This window comes from Sarcophilus harrisii, chromosome 2 (assembly GCF_902635505.1).
Source record: "Sarcophilus harrisii chromosome 2, mSarHar1.11, whole genome shotgun sequence".
In the NCBI taxonomy this organism is placed as follows: Eukaryota; Metazoa; Chordata; class Mammalia; order Dasyuromorphia; family Dasyuridae; genus Sarcophilus; species Sarcophilus harrisii.
In genome coordinates this window covers 449,289,008-449,308,136 of record NC_045427.1, presented here as the reverse complement: position 1 = coordinate 449,308,136, position 19,129 = coordinate 449,289,008, and the positions used below count along the sequence as shown (strand labels likewise).

At 34.6% G+C, this 19,129-nt stretch overlaps 1 protein-coding gene across 8 annotated transcripts in view; it reads right to left on the bottom strand.

Annotated features, from left to right (window-relative positions):
* Positions 1 to 18,767, bottom strand: part of GAPVD1 (GTPase activating protein and VPS9 domains 1) — an 84,021-nt gene extending 65,254 nt beyond the window's left edge. For all 8 annotated transcript variants that reach the window (XM_023494123.2, XM_031954298.1, XM_031954299.1 and 5 more), the window contains exon 1: positions 18,559 to 18,767. The gene's annotated coding sequence lies outside the window, so the exon portion shown is untranslated. The remainder of the gene's footprint in view (positions 1 to 18,558) is intronic.
* Between the last annotated feature and the right edge of the window lie 362 nt (positions 18,768 to 19,129).

Genomic DNA, 19,129 nt, shown 5'->3' with positions numbered 1-19,129 from the left:
TTTCCTTCACAAGCTAATTGTACAATATTTCAGAGTCTGATTCTTTTTGTACAGCAAAATAACGGTTTGGTCATGTATACTTATTGTGTATCTAATTTATATTTTAATATATTTAACATCTACTGGTCATCCTGCCATCTGGGGGAGGGGGTGAGGGGGTAAGAGGTGAAAAATTGGAACAAGAGGTTTGGCAATTATCAATGCTGTAAAGTTACCCATACATATAACCTGTAAATAAAAGGCTATTAAATTTAAAAAAAAAAAAAAAAACTTAAGTGCCTACTGTTTATAGATCACTGTCTTAAGTACTGGGAGAAATCCCAAATTTGAAGGATATAAGTGTGATGATAGGTCCAGCTACTTAATACAAATTAGCACCAGTACTAAAATCCCCCTATATAATTCTCAGCAGTTTAAATATGGTATGTTATTTCCAAAGAGTTTCTGGTTCAATAAGGGCAGATCTTAACAATGGAAATGAAGTCATTCAATCTCAATTTGTCAGGAGCATTAACAGACTAATATAAATACCTCATACAAACATGAGTTTGTTTCTTACATTTTAAGGAAATATATACAACAGGAAATTAGCTGGTTTTCACCTGATGGAGCTAAGGCAAATATTTTATATTATTCCATTCGAAAATTAATAACAGCTTGATTCAGAGAGAGACAATATAAAAATTCAAAGATCCTTAGACACTAACTTAACATTTTGTAGCAATAATATGTATTCTGACTCATCCTCCCTCTTTATTCTGTTAATCCATCTGGTAACAAATCTTAAACAAGATCAAAGAAGGCCTTCTTTCAATTCCAAATGATTTATCAGAAATTAAAAACAGAAACTTTTATCCTAATATACAGCTACCTCAACTCAAAGTTACTTCTACAATCACAGTGTTCTCTAGACTTTTAAAAAGTTTTAATATTTCTTTGGAATATAAACCCAGTAGTAACACTGCTGGATCAAAGGGTGTGTACAGTTTGATAACTTTTTGAACATAGTTTCAAATTGCGCTCCAGAATGTTTGGATCTATTCACAACTCCACCAACAATGCAGTGTCCCAGTTTTCCCACATCCCCTCCAACATTTGTCATCTTTTTCTGTCATTTTAACCAATCTGAGAGGTGTGTAATGGTAGGATCAGTTCTAATGGAAGTGGTTATCTTCAACAATGAGAGGATCCAAATCAGTTCCAATTGATCAGAAATGAACAGAACCAGCTACAACCCAGCAAAAAAACACTGGGAAATGAGTGTGGACCACAACATAGCATTACACTTTTTCTGTTATTGTTTGCTTACATTTTTGTTTTTCTTCCCAGGTTATTTTTCCCTTCTTTTTAAATCCGATTTTTCTTGTGTAGCAAAACAACTATATAAATAAGTATACATATATTGTATTTAACATATTCTTTAACATATTTAACATGTATAGGAATACTTGCCATCTAGGGGAGGAAGTGGAGGGAAGGAGGGGAAAAGTTGGAATGAAAGTTTTTGCAAGGATCAATGTTGAAAAAAAATTACTCATGCATATGTTTTATCAGTAAAAAGCTATAATAAAAAAGTTTTGTTGTTGAAATTAATTATCATTTAAAGTTATTAAACAAATTTAGCTTTTTGTTAATGTTCAGTTTTAAATTTCTAATAAAAAACTTAGTTTTTAAAATATCAGTAAGTGCTAGTTATTTGCAAAGTTCACTATGAGTCAACAGAAAAATGGTAGCCAAAAGAGATAATATATTATCTTAGGTAGCATTAAAAGAAGTACATGATCCAGAGTCAGACGTTATCTCTCTAAACCCCAATTTTCTTAAATATGAAGGAGTTAGAAGTAGATAGACTAAGGTCCCTTCTGGGTCTGACATTATATGATTATACAACATTATAAAATCCAAAAGTACTCTTTTCCTTGTTTTTCAAGTACAATGCACAATTCTGAACACCATGCTTTAGTATCAGCATAAACAAACTTTCAAAGAAGAAGGACCAGGATAAGGAAGAGCCTCAAGATCATGCTATCCAAAGATTTATTTAAGGGACTAGGAATGTTTAGACTTAAGACAGTTCTAAATATCTGTCTTCAAATTTCTGAAGGTTTATCATTTAGAAAAGACATTAGATTTGGTGTGTCTCCAGACAGAACTAAGGTTCATATAGGTGATAAGAGTGTTCAGAGAAGCAAATTTTACCTTACAATAAGGAAAAACAGTCAAATAAAATGAGCTTGGGGAGAGCTAGTGAATTCTCTATCAAGCTGATATTAAAATAACCACTTCTTTGGGATATTGTAGACAGTACTAATGACTTAAATTGTTTGGCCAGATGAGGTCCCTTTCAACTCTAAAAAGACTATGATTTAGTCAGCTAGATGGCCCTGAAGTCAGGAGGACCTGAGTTCAAATATACCTCAGACACAACATGTACTACGTGACCCTGCGCATGTTACTTAACCCCAATTGCCTTGCAAAAAGAATAAAATTAAACTAAAATTATTTTTTTTAATTTTTTAATAGCCTTTTATTTACAGGTTATATGTATGGGTAACTTTACAGCATTAACAATTGCCAAACCTCTTGTTCCAATTTTTCACCTCTTACCCCCCACCCCCTCCCCCAGATGGCAGGATGACCAGTAGATGTTAAATATATTAAAATATAAATTAGATACATAATAAGTATACATGACCAAACCGTTAATTTGCTGTACAAAAAGAATCAGACTCTGAAATATTGTACAATTAGCTTGTGAAGGAAATCAAAAATGCAGGTGGGCATAAATATAGAGATTGGGAATTCAATGTAATGGTGAATTAAACTAAAATTAAAACAACAACAAAAAGAGGCTATAGTTCTATCTCCTACAAAAGATTTTTATACAAGTAGGGGCTAAGTTTCTAGGATATTTCATAACTCTTAAAACACCTGATCATAAGATGAGAGAATGATTTAAAGCTAGAAAGAGACTTACAGGTCATCTCAGTAGTGTTCACATCAAATGGAAATGGACTACTGCAGCTACATATTGATGTAGAAAACCACAAATTAGTATTATGTCATACTACATTTACATTTGTTTTGTTAAATATTTCCTAATGATATCTTTGGCATGTCAGGGTTGCTAGTTTGACCTGTGATATAGGCCAATGTTTTCAGGTCCTCTGACTCCAGATACACTACTCTTTCCATTATACTGCAAAGCCTTTCACTGATGACTCAGCTCACCAACAAAGATTATGTATGCTATTAGAGTGAGAATACCTACATTCCCCAGACTGCTTAGATGATACAAGAATGTTTATTTCAAATATAAAAGGTAAAAAGTGGGAATGTGCAACTTTCAAGAATTTTATAGGCTTCTATTCTATTCTATATCTATTAAATAAATCTAATTCCTACAAGGGATAGAGTATGCCAGTAAAATAGCTTTCTCCTCTTCATCAAATTTTTAATTTGATGTTAATCAGCATTTATCAAATTATCTTGAATATGAAAATAAGACAAACAATAAAAGATGAATACTTCAAAACTGTCTAGATACTTCTTAGAAAACACACTTCCACCTTGAGGAAGCTAGGATAAACTTTGTTTCTTCTTTAAAAAACAATAAGGGGCAGCTAGGTGGATAAAGCACCAGCCCTGAAGTCAAATCTGAATTGACACTTAAACACTTCCTAGCTGTGTGACCCTGGACAAATTAATTAATCCCAACTGTCTCAGGGAAAGAAAAAAAAAAAAAAACTACAATAAGCAAACAAAATAATTAAGTACCAGTTAGAAATAACAACAAAAAACGGCTTGAGGATCCAGTACTCAGTTTCCTCAACTGTTATAATCCTTCATGTGGTTGTGCAAAAAGTGTCTTTAAACTATAAATATGAGTTGTAACTATTACTCACAAAAGATACCCAATATTATACAATTATTAGATTAAAATCTAACTCAATTGCAAAAAAAATGAATCAGCCAAATATGTGAATCAAATATGTGAATCAAAATATCTGAATCCAAAGATGTTAACTATATAGAAGTTATAATAATGCCCTAATATAATAATGCCCTAAAATGTTTCAATTATTTTGTGATATTACAAAAACATATTCCAAAAAGAATATACAAGCAGGCTCAAGGTAAAGAACAAGGAAATGAGAGCTGCACAATACTCCTCCACTCATAAGACCACATATATAGTACTTTGATCAATTATGGGCATCATATTTTAAATAAGACATTGATTAAGCTGGAGAGTAACCAAAAGCAGACAACCATAATAGTAAAAAGTCTCAAAATCATGCTATATATGGATCAAGAGAACATGATAGTTGCCTTCAATTATCTAATAGTCACATAGAAGAGGAATTAGATAATTTTTGGTGATTATAGAGGTCAGAAATAGAAACAAATGTAAGGAAAGTCTTCCAAATAAGTAGGTTTACTGAAAAGAAAAATGTGATATCTCAATGTAACTGGACCATCCTCACTAAAAGAATTCAAAGTCTATTTGTGAAGGCTGTTAAAGACAGTTCTTATATGGTTTCCCAATGTCTCTTCCATTTCAGAGATTTTATGACTCCATGATTAGACATACATATGGTCAGATCATATGATTTAAAGATAAAAGATAACTCAGTGATCATCTAATGTAAGTTACTCATTTTACAAATAGCAAATACACCCATACAGTATGGTCTAATGAGGGAGAAAAAACCCTCCATCAAGCTAGGTGCTAAGAACCGTGGTTTCTAGTCCTGGCTCTGTCTATGGGGAAAAATCATAATCTTCCTAGGCCACAGTTTCCTCTTTTGTAAAATGAACTTAAGAACATAAGCCCTATCTAAATCATGTAATACAATGGGACAAGTTAGAAAATCTAAGTGTATTTATAGGGTAATTTTGAGAAAATTAAGTACCATATAAATGAAAGTTATTATTTTGTGGCTACAGGATGACAAGGACTACACAATATCAATTTAAAATTACTCACTGTAAAGAAATTTGCATTCCCTGAGTAAATTTATGCCAACAGTGGCCTACAAGCATGCTGAGTGACAGAAGGGTAATAACCCAGACTTAAACAGATTGTACAGCAGATAGAACACAGGGCCAGGAGTCAGGAAAACAATAAGTTCAAATCTGGCCTTAAACATTCACTGTGTGGTTGTAGGCAACTCACTTAACACTGTCTGCCTCAATTTCCTTACTGTAAAAGGAGGTGTAGAAGGAAATGCAAACCATCCCAGTATCTTTGCCAAGAAAACCCCAAAAGAAGTCTCAAAGAATTGGACACAAATAAAACATGTGAAAAACAACAAAACATGTAATAAAAAAGGACACTAGATTTGGAATAAAAAGTTTTCAAGTCAGCTTTCCTACCCACTCAATAATAGAAAGTGAATATATGTGAAATCATGGGAAATCAATTTCTCCTGGCCTCAGTTTCCTCAAGCTTAAATGAGAGGATTGAACTAGATGATCTCTGAGGTCATTTTCACCTCTTTTTGTCTGCAGTTCAGAAATGGGAAGTTAGAGTATTTGGGAAGAAAGTATTTCATGCTGTTTCTACAAATGGAGAACAATGATGAAATCTCCTGACCATACATAATTTTAAATTGCAAAACAGAAAAATATACTTTGCTCCTTCAAAGAGTCAGAGGAAAAAACAGTAAGAACTTTAGAGTCCTAAATAAAAAAACTTTAACCCTTTCCATTACATTCAGAGTGGATGTATTGACATTGTGCAGAATTAAGACCAAGCAAACATTTATCATAGTAGATAATTTAGGCTAATAAACAGTCCACCTTTGCTTTTTTTTTTTAAACTCAAACAAGAAAAGCCTTAAAGGATACTATCTAAAGGAAAAATGTCAAAATGCCAATGTGCTTCCTAGTGTTGCCTAACATAGCTTACTTAAAGATACAACCCTTCATCAGACATTATTCAACTTCATATAGAACAAGGAATCCTAACAAATATTTCTCTTAAAAAGGGTTGGACAGCCAGGTCATATGACCAAGAAAATGAAAGACTAGACATTTTTTCTGAAATTCTCGATTTCTCAAACCTCTCTTTCCGAAATCGAAATTATGCACAAAAATAAAGTAACTTCAGGGGCAGCTAGATGATGCAATGGATACAACACCAGCCCTGAAGTCAGGAGGACTTGAGTTCAAATCTAATCTCAGACACTAGCTGGGTGACCCTGGAAAGTCATTTAACTCCAATTGCCTCAAGGGGAAAAAAAATTAAAAATAAATAAATTAACTTCAGTTGTCTCCATGGTCTAGGAAACCTGAAAAACCAAAGAAGGTTTAAAAAAATAAATAAACCAATGCCTAACCTGAGCTCATACAGCCTATCCCTCTCTCACCACTTAACATACAATAATCAGCATTATGGCTATACTAACCAACTTAAGGACCCAATTAATACAGAGGCTTATCATAATTATATGAATTATCAAATCTATATTCCAATCCCAGTTCCTTCTTTCCAGTGCCATGGAGATTTCAGCACTCACTCAGAGTATGCAAAAAGAAAAAAAAGAGGGTAAAGACTGATATTACCAAAAATTACAGGAAAAAAACTCAAAGACCTTAAACAAGTTCAGGCATCTATAAATAAATGCTGTAAAACAAAACAAAACAAAACAAAACAAAAAACATGTAACACTTGATGAGAGAGAGGATTCTCTAGAATGTGAGAACATGAAACCACAAGCATGCTGTTCCTGAGAGGTTTAAAAGAGAAATGAAAATTATGAAAACAGAATTTATTATCTGAATAACAAAAATAATGGGCAAATTTTTTTTTAAACCACCTTGAATTTGAGGTGGTAATTTTCACCAAAGAAACAAAAGAGCAAAAGAAAAGAACTGGGAATAGAAATACATAGAGATGATGAACAAGTGAGGAGAAGGGGGAAAAAAGTTTAAAAACCATGCTCACCATCCAAGCAAAATATACTAATCTCAAAGACAGGATATGTAGATACAACTTTAAGATTCACCGGTCTCTAATAAATACCGCGACTAAGCATGAATCCCAAGAGACAAGTACAAAAATATTTACAGCAGTTCTCTTCTCAGGGCAAAAAACTGGAAATTGAGAAGAGGCCATCAATTGGAGAATAGCTGAATAAATTATGGTATGTGATTATAATAGAATATTATTGTTCTGTGGGAAATGATGAGCAAGATACTTACAGAAAAAAACTTAGAAAGTTTTCTAGGAACTCAAGTAAAGTGAAATCTCTTTGTACAAAGTAATAGCAATAATTGGGACAATCAGCTGTGAATGACTTTGTTATTATCCTCAATAATACAATGATGGGACAGCTAGATGGTGCAGTAGATAGAGCACCACCCTAAAGTCAGGAGGACCTGAGTTCAAATGGGACCTCAGACACTTAATACTTCCTAGTTGTGTGACCCTGGGCAAATCACTTAATCCCAATTGCCTCGGGGGGGGGGGGGGGGGGGGGATACAATAATCCAAGACTATTCTGAAAGACTTAATGATGAAAAATACTAGCCATACCCAAAGAAAGAGCTGATTGAATACAGATTGTAGTATTAAAAAAAAAAATTTTTTTAAGCTTCATAGGTCCTTCCAGAAGAATATAACAAATCAAAAACCTTAATACTATAATGAAAGAAATAAGAGAAATGTAGAGAATTTCTAAACACAGAAAATGAAGAACTCTTAAGTTGAGGGCAGGAAGGGAACAAATCAGAGGATAGAACGAAGATAGCAAAACTCCAACATACATAGTGGTTAAGTTTAAATTTTTAATTCAGAAATAAGTTATGACTAATATGGAAATATATTTCAAATGATTGTGTATATATAGATAGATAGATAGATAGATATAAAACCTATATCGGATTGCTTGCTGTCTTGGGGAGAAAGAAGGGAAGAGAGAAAAAAATTTGGAACTCAAAATCTTACAAAAATGAATGTTGAAAGTTATCTTTATATGTAATTAGAAAAATCAAATACTATTGAATAAAAAAAGGAAAAAATTGAATTTTAAACTTGAAAAGGAGGGGAGGGGCTGATTGCATAAGCATATTAGCAGAACATGGAATAATTTACCTGTCTTATCTATGAATAAGGGAAGAATTTATGACCAAACAAAAGATAGAGAGCATCATAGGATGTAAAATGGATAATTGACAATATTAAATTTAAAAGTTTTGTACAAAACAAAGCCAGTGTGGCTAAGATTAGAAGGAATGCAGAAAACTGGGGTGAAATTTTACAATTTTATTCATAATAAGGCCTCATTTCTCAAATAGATAAAAAATAGAGACAAATTTATAGGAATGCAAGTCATTCCCCCAATTGGTAGTTAATGGATATGAAGTTTTCAGAAGAAATTATATATAAGCATATAAAAAAAAAGTTCTAAATCACTACTGTATAGAGAAATATACATTAAAACAAAGTACTACCTCACACCTATTAGATTGGCATAACAAAAAAGAAAAATGACAAATGTTGGAGGAATGTAGGAAAATTGTGACACTGATGCACTGTTGTTCACTGATCCAATAATTCTGAAAAGCAATTGGGAACTCTGCCCAAAAGACTATACAACTTGCATACCTCCTTTGATCCAATAATAATAATATTAGGTCTGTAATCCAGAGATTAAAAAAATTAAAGAAAAAGACCTATATGTAAAAAAAAGATTTATAGCAGCTCTTTTTATACTAACAAAGAATTAGAAATTGAGTGAAAGCCCATCAATTGAGAAATGGCTGAACAAGTTGTGGTATGATTATGATGGAATACTATTGTGATGTACGAAATGACAAGTAGGATGCTTTCAGAAAAACCTGGAAAAATTTATATGAACTGATGCAAAATGAAGTGAGCAGAAACAGAACAACACTGTAGACAGTAACAATATTTATTATAATCAAATGTGAATGAATTAGCTATTCTCAATAATATAATGATCTAAGAAAGTCTGGGAAGACTCACGATGAAAAACACTATTCACTTCCAGAAAAAGAACTGATGGGGGCAGCTAGGTGGTACAATGGATAGAGCACCAGCCTTGAAGTCAGTAGGGCCTAAGTTTAAATCTGGCCTCAGACACTTCACATTTCCTATCAGTGTGACTCTGGACAAGTCACTTAACCCCAATTGCCTTAGCAAAAAAAAAAAGAAAGAAAAAGAACTGATGGAGTCTTAAAGCAGATAGGAGCATACCTTTTTTTGGCTTTTTGGGGGGTCAGGGGGAGGGCTTTTCATAATCATAATCATGAAATTATGCTTTGCGCAACTGCACATGTATGTCAAATTGCCTTTTCAATGAGGGGAGAGGGAGACAACTTGGAACTGAAAAAAATTTTTAAATTAATGTTAAAGTTATGTAAATGTAATTGGAAAAAAAAATTTTAGGTACAATATTTCATTATGAGTGAGCAAGATATATAGAGAGACAGAGACAAAAAAAAGAAAGAGAAAGAGAGAGAGAGAGAGAGAGAGAGAGAGAGAGAGAGAGATATGAATGGGGAGATAGGGAACTTGTGGATGTGATCTGTGAGATTTGGCACTTTTAAAAAACTACCAAACCTATCCCAGGAAGGAGCTAGAACTCATGGGGGCAAATGGCATCAGGGAAGTGGGAGAATATGAACCCAGGGAGGTACTTTTGAGGTAAATAGGGAAAAGAGGATAACCAGGGAATTAGTATAGATCAGTGGTTGCATTGTCACCAGCAAGAATTGGAACTATGCTGAAAGTAAGATACAATGAAAAGGACAAGCTCTACAAGGTAGTGGCAGAAATTATTCAAAGGACAAAGTTCAGAATGAATAGCTGGGAAGTTTTGATTCTATGAGGAATACAGAAAAAAATAATAAGAATACACAATTACGTGTATCTAATTTATATTTTAATATATTTAACATCTACTGGTCATCCTGCCATCTAGGGGAGGGGGGGGGGGGGGGGGGTAAGAGGTGAAAAATTGGAACAAGAGGTTTGGCAATTGTTAATGCTGTAAAGTTACCCATGTTTATATCCTGTAAATAAAAGGCTATTAAATTAAAAAAAAAAAAAAAAAAAAGAATACACAATTACAGTGGTCATGAATCAGAGAAAAGAAAATCTAGAGTGGACAAAAAGAAAACATGGATAATGATGAGGGAAAAAAGGAGGGAGAGAGGGGGGGAAGAGAGAGAGAGAGAGAAGTAACAAATGGGAGACAAAATATGGGTGAGAACCAGTAGAGTTGGTGAAAAGAAGGCCACCTTTAAAAAAAAAAAAAAAAACAAGCTTAAGTAACATAATATTGTGTTTACATCAGAAGAGGGAAAAATCATACTTGGGAAAAAAATCCAAATTAGAAATGAAGGAAAATATCAATCTAATCCTTGTAACTTTAAATGTGAATGGATTAGTAAACCAGTAAATGAAAACTAGTAAACTAGTAAAATGAAAAAGTGACAAATTTGACAAGAAAACAAAATTCTACAATCTGTTACTTACAAAGAATTCATTTAAAAATGAAACTGAGAGGATAGAAAAAATTTACTATGTATCAAGTGAACCCAAAAAAGCAGGAACTGCCATTGTGCCAAAAAAGCAAAAACACTGAAAAGTAAAAAGGAATAAACAAGGGAACTAATTTTGTGCTAAAACATCCCCCCCACACACATAATAAATCAATCAATAAATAAATCAATCTGTTCCAAATGCTATCATCCAGACTCACAAAAGAAATATTAACTGAGTTACAAGACACAGACAGTATTAAAATAGTGACAGGAGACTTTAATATCTTTCCCAGTTCTGGATATGTCTAACAAAAAAATAAACAAAAGGGAAAACATAAAACTGAACAAACTGCTAGAGAAACTATGGTTAGAAGAGTTATGGTATTTTCTAAATAGAAATCCAATGTATGATAAAGTAGAAAACATAAATTAACCAGTTAAAAAACCTCCTTGTTTGATTTAAAAAAAAAAAACAAAAAAAAAAAAAAAAAAACACCTACTGAGAAAACTAGAAAACAAACCGGAAGAAATCAGATTTAGATCAATGCCTCACACTATATTCCACAATATATTTTAAACAGAAACACAACATTAATGATATTTTTTAAATTGAATGAGATTCTATAATTCTCACAGCAATGAGTAGAAATTATAAATTCACTATAAGGCCAGTGAAACTCCTGAGGCCCAACTAGATTAAAATGTAATTAGGGAATATTCAAGAAAACAAATACAGCATAGATAATATTAATTTGTGGATTTCTAAATCAGAAAGCTACCATTCTTTCTGTTTGAATTTGATGCCACTACTCTTAATTAAACAAAAAGGAGGCAATTATAAAATATAAATTATATTACTTTGATTATGTTAAATTGAAAAGCTTCTGCATAGACAAAATAAATGCATCTATGATAAAAAAAAAGTGGTTAAATAAAAAAACTTTGTATTAAATTTCTACAATAAGGGCTTGGTAAAGATATATAACTATTTATTGTGTGTAAAACTATAAAAAATATACACATATATATACATATATGAGTGTTGGCTACTCTTCAATAAATTGAGTGGTCAAAAAATATGAACAAAGTTCTCAAAACAAAAACTTCAACATATCCATTACCACTTGAATGAATGTTCCAAATCAGCAATAATAAGAGAAATGCAAATCAAAACAACCCTTGAAGTTTCACCTCATACCCTGAAAGCTGACAAAGATGACAAAAAATGGCAATACTCGATGTTGGAAGGATTGTAGACTGACAGGAAAATAAATACACTGTTGATGGAGGTGAAAATTGGGACAACCATTTTAGAAAGCTATTTGGAATTATGCAAGTAAAGCAACTAAAATATCAATGCCCTTCATATTAGAGATTCAATTACTGGTATTCTATTCCAAGTAAATTATTAATATGAAGAAAGTCTCCTTATACACCAAAATATTTATAACATCATTTTTTGTGATAGCAAAGAATTGAAAACTAAGTAGATGCCCATCAACTGGAAAATAACTACACAAATCATGGTACATGAATGTAATGTAATGTCACTGTGATGTAAGAAAAGATGTATGGAATGAATAGACTTATAGAAACATCTAGAAGAACTAAAGTGAAATAAGCACAGTCAAGAAAACACAGAAATGACAACAATGTAAATACAATCATACCAAAAAAAAAAAAAAAAATCAAGTGACCATAACAAAATCATAAAAGCAAATCATAAATCAAAATCATAAAAACAAAATCATCAAGCAAAGAGATAGGAGATAATATCCTCAAACTATCCCTTTGTGGAAGTGAAAGGTCCACAACTGTTACACATTGCAAATGTTTTCAAACTTTTTCAATACATAATTTGATCATGCTAATTTTTTCCTTTAAAAAAATTTTTTTGCTATATAGGATGCCTTTTTTGGAAAGGGAGTCTGAAAAGGGAAGGCTATTTGGTATAACTATGATAATATAGAAACAGAAAACATCAACAATTTTTTTTCAATTTTATTTTAATAGTATATTATTTTTCCAATCACATGGAAAGGTGACTTTCAACTTTCATTTTTGTAACATTCTGAGTTCCACATTTTTTTTCCTCCCCTTTCCTCTTATTTATTCCCCTTCCCATGCTAGCAAGCAATCTGATATAGATTATTCTTGTATATTCATTTTTTACATATTTCCATGAGTCAAGTTGGGAAAGAAAAATCAGAACAAAAGGGAAAAACAAGAGAAAGAAAAAATCAAGAGAAAAAAAAGATGAAAATAGTATGCTTTCATCTGCATTCAGTTTCCATATTTCTCTCTCTGAATGAGGATGAAAAAAAATATTTTTTAAAAAAGAAAAAACTGGCTATCCATCTAAACATAAAAGCTTTATTTAAGAAGTTATTCCAACATTAAATCATACTAAGGAAATCATGATTTAGAGCAGAGTTCAAAATACAGTCACAGCCTATTAATCACAGAGAATTAACTGAGAGATATATACAATACAGATCTGAATCAGTAATATTCCCTCCTAATAAAAAAAATATATATCAGAACTTCTACAACTAAGCGACGTTAGCTATTTTTCAGAGTTGAACTTAAAAAACAAATCTAACTTCACATACAAGTCAGAACTGTAATTGTTGGAAAGATTAGAATAGATTTAGAGTCAAAAGTTCCAAGTTTTAATATTAACCCTGCTACTTATTTCTATCTGATATGAATAGATAATTTCTCTAAGGCTTCCTCAGTTTCCTTATCTGTAAAATGAAGATGTTGGTTTAGTCACTAATTTTACTCCAATGAGAAGTATGCAAAGAAGAACTGAATCCATTCCCTTTTAGAGAAAGTTTTGCCAATAAAACACATTTTTTCAAGAATTTGTCTTTATGGAAAAAAAAAAATCTAAGTTTATAGTCCAAATTTAAACTTCACATGAAGCTTTCTCTGATATACTACATAATGTTATCCTCCCTTTTCTATCCATAAAGACCATTTCACATTTCTTCCAAACAATGCTTTGCTTATATAACTCCTTAAGGGTTTTGTGATTTCTTATTGTAGGTATTAATAGTTGTTGTGTATATATCTCATTCCCTGACCATACCTGAAGGCAAGTGAGGACAGTAACTATATCTATGTCTCTCCCAAACTTTGTTTCTTATGCTCATAGCCTGGTATATTCAACAGATTTTTAAGAATGACTTCTCTGGGCTTCAATTTCCATCTGTCAAAAAGGGGCCAAGTGAAATTAACTATAAAGTCACTTCTAATTATAAAATCCTACAAATCTAAATTAAGAGTTCGTTTTGACTTAAAAACCTGTTTAAAAATTCAATGTTTTATCAATCTTTTATTTCAAGGTAAATACCTGACAGAAAGTATCTTCAAAAATTCTATGCATGATTCTATGAAAGAAATTAATAAATAGGCAGACTTTTAAAAGGGTGCACAGTACACCCTTTCCCCCTAATATAAGCATATATTGACCTAACATTTTCTAATATGCTCAAAAATCTCATAATGTTAAAAAAAAAATAAAACTAATAAACTGAATTTTTTTGTCCCCTACTGTTGACTAGTACGTAAAATAGTTGCTTAAGGCTATTTCCAAACATAAAATGCTGTGCAATTATTTAAAGTTAAACTCTAATTCTTAAATATTAGCACCAGTACCCTTCTATGGTTTCACTTATTCTGGTCAAGGTAAGAGATAAACCTTTGTGGAGCCTTTTAGCTCCATAAACTATGATCTCAAGAAAAGGATACAATGGAAAGACACTGTTTCTGTCTCAGAAAAGGTAACATAGCTCAGAATGGTGAAAAGGAGCACTAAATCAGAATGATTAGACATCAGGGTCTGACCTCTACCTCTAACACTAGTTGTGTGACCTTGGGCATGTAATTTAACCTTTTTGATCCTCCATGTCATCTATAAAATTAGATAGCTACTCCCAGATGCAATTTGAACACCCTATGAGTCTATTTTCCTTTTGGCAAACTGAAAATAACTGAGAGTTTAAAGTTTTACATATGATTTTATTTCATATCAGATGTTTTTCTTAAAACGACTACAGTGGTAATCAGATTATCAACAATCAAGTAGTGAAACAAAAAAGGACAAGTGAGAATCAATAAAACCAGGCTAATCTGCCACCTGTCTGCACAGACTTTGGACAAGCAGCTTTCTATCTCTGGGGCTCACCTTTTTTAAAAATCAAAGTGTAAACTCAGGTTTGACTGAACAGTCATTTAATGATTCTAGTACCCTAAATGCTTCAGGACAGGCATAATACATGTACAGGTTAAATAAAACATGGCACAATGGAAAGAGTGTTCCATCTGAAGATAGGACACCCTGGGTAGATCTCCTTATCTATTTAACATTTGGGTAGATTACTTAACCTCTTCCAGCCTCAATTCCTCATCTAGTATATGAAGAGGTTAGAGAATAGATGATGTCTAAAGTTCATTCTAGCTTCAAGTCTAAGATCCTGTGAGCTCAGCTAAGACATGATAGGATTTAAAGTTGAAAGTGATCAATGAGATATATCATTGAGGCAAAGGATCCTTAACACCCCCAGGAAGTCTATAGAGATCAAGAGGAAAGTACTTGCCCATGAACTTGGATAAAAAAGAATTACAACTTCATATTAACTAACAGTTAAATAAAAATTTAGCATTTCCTTCTATCATGAATATAAGCAACAAAACATACTCTGAGAAAAGGTCCAAAATTTTTACCAGATTGCCATAGTGGTCAATGTAAAATACACCTAATATAGTTCAAAGTTCCATCATTTTACAAAGAAAGAAATGAAGACCAAGAAAAACAAAATGATTTACCCAAAAAATAAAAATTTACCCAAAATCCCAAAAGGATTTATACCAAAATAACAGCAAATAAGTATCATGACCAGTCATAGAATTTGGATCCTTAAATTCCAAATTCAATGTTCTTCCTTCTATAACTCTTCATAAACTACTTCATTTCCAAGTCTTTCACTCTGTATAATCATTATCTCTCAGTTAACATAGATAAATGGAAGATGACAATCATCTAAACTCACAATACAGTAAGCCTATCATCTAATAGTGATGTGTAAGATTATCTCCCCCAAACCAAATCTCTACTAAAAACACCAAAAGTCAATAAATATGTAAAATGAATAAAAACATTCAAATTTCTATTAAAATATTTGTGGAGGAAGAACAGTGATATAGTTTGTTTACATAAATAAAACATTTAGTCTTAGAAAACCATTTGACTCTTCAACAAACATTTATTAAGTAATTACGTAAAAGTACAATCTATGAAGTAGATGGTTCAACTATTATCATTCCCATTATGTAAAGAAAAGATGTAATCTTTCTCCTCAGAGAATTTACCCAGTATTCAATTGTCTGAATCACATACAGTAAAATTCCATTTTACCATCTTTCTCCCTTTAAAAAGAATTAGCTTCACTCTTTTCCCATCATTTTTATTATTTTTGAGGTAGGAAAGTCTCACACAGGATGTTAGCAATTATTTTACTAAAAGTTGCAATCATAAAGTCATCCAAATATTGAGAAAATAGTTAAGAGTTATTTGCTGGTATAAAGGTTGATTCCAACATGAAGCTGAAAAACAAAAAAAACTTTAGAGAGGTTCAAAAGGGAATTGTAAGAGAATGACTCACCAAACTTATGTACCTTCAAATTTCCCTCACTAAAAGAGAAGGCTATTGTTGACATATCACACACCTTTTGTTTTCAATAAAGAATAAGCATTTGGTCTTTGAAAGTGGTAGCATGTGTCAACAGAACATTTAAACTAAGTCTAACAATTAAAATTTTTCTGCCAACAACTCCCAAGAGAACTCTACAGGGCTTCCATATCTGAGAACCAGAGGGGGCTTCAGCATAAAATCTGAATGCAACAAAGTCATTTTATTATCCTCAAATTATCACTATGGCTTACTACTGTAACCTAGTATAATATAAATGAATGTTTTATGCTAGCCTTCAAAACTATAAATTGGTTGCAATCTAAATGTTTTCTCTTCCTTTAATTAGCAAAGTACTGTGGGTGGCTGATCCCCTTTTTAGTCATTTTGTGAGTTGAATGTTTTTATTTATTATGGATTGCCATCTATTTTAGTAGAGGAAGACTCTGACAGTGAAATAACAGACCCCCCTATACACTGTTATCTCAAGCCAACTATCTCAACAGTTTCTATTCAGAACTCACTTCCCAGATGCCTTCCAAAATTTCCCTAGAGCATTCGAAAGACAAAATTTCTTATCGACATCTTTCCTGATGTAGATGACTATATGCCAGGTGTAACAGAATGAACAGCTCTGACTAGCTCTGAGGAACAATTGAAAGAACACAAGTCTTAGTATTCTAATAACTTACAGAACTTCAAGTTTTCCAAACATTTTACATACAGTTGAAACTACAACACTAGTGAGGCAGCTACTACAAATGTTATCACCATTATACTGAACCTATACTGAGGTTCAGAAAAACTGCATCATTTGAGTGGAAAGGAAAATAGGAATCCAAAGTCATCAGTTCATATAAGCACTGACCTAGAAACAGGATACCTGGGTTCAAGTCCTTAGCTCTGATAATTACTAGCTGTGTGACATCAGTCAATTTGCTTTCCCTCTCTAGGTCTCTGTTTCTTCTATAAAATGAGACACTGGACTAGAAAATCATTAGGGTCTCTTTCAGTACTAAAGTCTATAAAATTTGGAGAAGCAAAATTTATCTACAACAATGGCTGTACTAGATGGGATAGAAGCTGCATCTTCCCTTGTCCTCACAATAAAAATACAAGCTTCTTTCTACTCTCACAAATTCTAACATATCCCTGTAATAGAAAACATTAAGACTCTGAATGGGATCCCCAAGAGTCACAGAGGATTAAACGGACTGAACAACAAACTCCTCTGTCTTTCATTAAAGACCCTCCAGAGACTAGCTCCAATGTGCTAATCTTCTTCATGCACTCTTTCTAACCAAACTGCACGACATACCTCTTTTTCCATCCAGCCTTCTCCTGCCTCTGCACGTTCAAGCACCAAGTGCAGAAGCCACTCTTTCCATATAGGCCTTTTTTCTTCAAAGCCAACCTGGGTTCGAGCTGTTTCACACAAAGCTTTCACTGCTTCTCCCTCCTCAATCCAATTATAATCTAAATGTCTTCTTTGCCCCTTCCACACTTTCACTTACAGCATACTCACGTGCCTAGATTGTATCCCTCTGTCAAATTTCATCCTAATAAACCCACGGCACAGCCAAGCAGACGGTCAATAAACACTGATATCGTTCCTACTATATGCCAGGCGTTGCACTAAACACTTTGGAAATAATATCTCAATGGTTCCTCACGATAGCCCTGGGAGGCCGACGCTCCTTGGGAGAGGAAGGAGAGAACGACAACATGAAAACCAACTAGGTGCCAACAAGACCAGGGTAAAGGCCCTAGAATTCATAAGGGTCTAAACGGGCTTCCGGGAGGGGTCGATGTCTATTTCTCAAAGGGATCACCAGTCAGGAATGGAAACTTCAGGCCCCCCGGACCCGCCACCTCCTGCTGTCTCCACCTGCTCAGTTTTGTTTATTTTCCCCCAAGCCCTTTCCTCCCTCCTCCCTCTGTCTTCGCTTCCTCTCTCTCCCCTCCGTTCCTCCCAATTCTTCCCCGGCCGGGCCCGAGCCTCGGCCTCGCCACGCAGGCCGACCTTCTCGATCCGCCAAGGCGGGCTCTCCCACCTGGCGGCTGCGGCCCGGGTTCCTCTTTCGCCCCCTCCCCCTTCGCAATCACCCCCTCATGTTTCCCCTCCCTCTCCGGCTGCATCCCCTTCTCCTCCCCACCCCCCCACCCCCGCGCCCGCAGAGGGCAAGGCCCGGCCTCTCACGGCCTGGCTCCGCAATCCCGACTCCGGACCTGCCGTGAGGCGCTGGCGGTGGGGGCCTAGGCCCAGACGACCGGGACCGGGCCTGGGAAGGGCGGAGGGTTCCGAGGGGCGAGAGGCGAGAGGGCCGTGGGAATCCACACTCACCAGAGAAGACCAGGGCGGGAGGGCGGAGGCAATCTTCGAGCAGGGGCTGGGGCTGGATCTGGGGTTAGGGCTGGAACTGGGGCTGAGGCGTCGCCTGTCTCTGCTCTTCAGGCCACCGCCGTCGCCGTCGCCGTCGCCGCCACAGCTCCGTGCTGCCTTCGCTGCGTCCAGGGGCTGCCTCCCCTCACTCAGCCGGGACACCAGCCTCCGCACCGATGCGCATGCGCAGAGCGGGACCGTCCCTGTGGCCGCTGGGACTTGTAGTTTCTGCACTCTTTTTTTTCCAGCTCGGATTTGTGTTTTCATTGGTATCGGGATCTTTCTGTGAAACCGTCCAAGGCAGATGGAGCTCCATCTTCCCGTCTCAGAGTGAGCTGGCATGGGGTTTGAGCGATCTGCCCACCGTCAGAAGCAAGCAGGCATCAGGGGCTGCGCTTGGAGCCGGGCCTTTCTCGGGCCAACTCTCTTCACTCCCCACTCACAAAAATCAGAACCCTACGGGCCAGTTGTGATGGACGAGTGATGGAGGGAGCCGTCTGCCCCCAGAGAGAGGCCGGTGGGACCCGAGGGT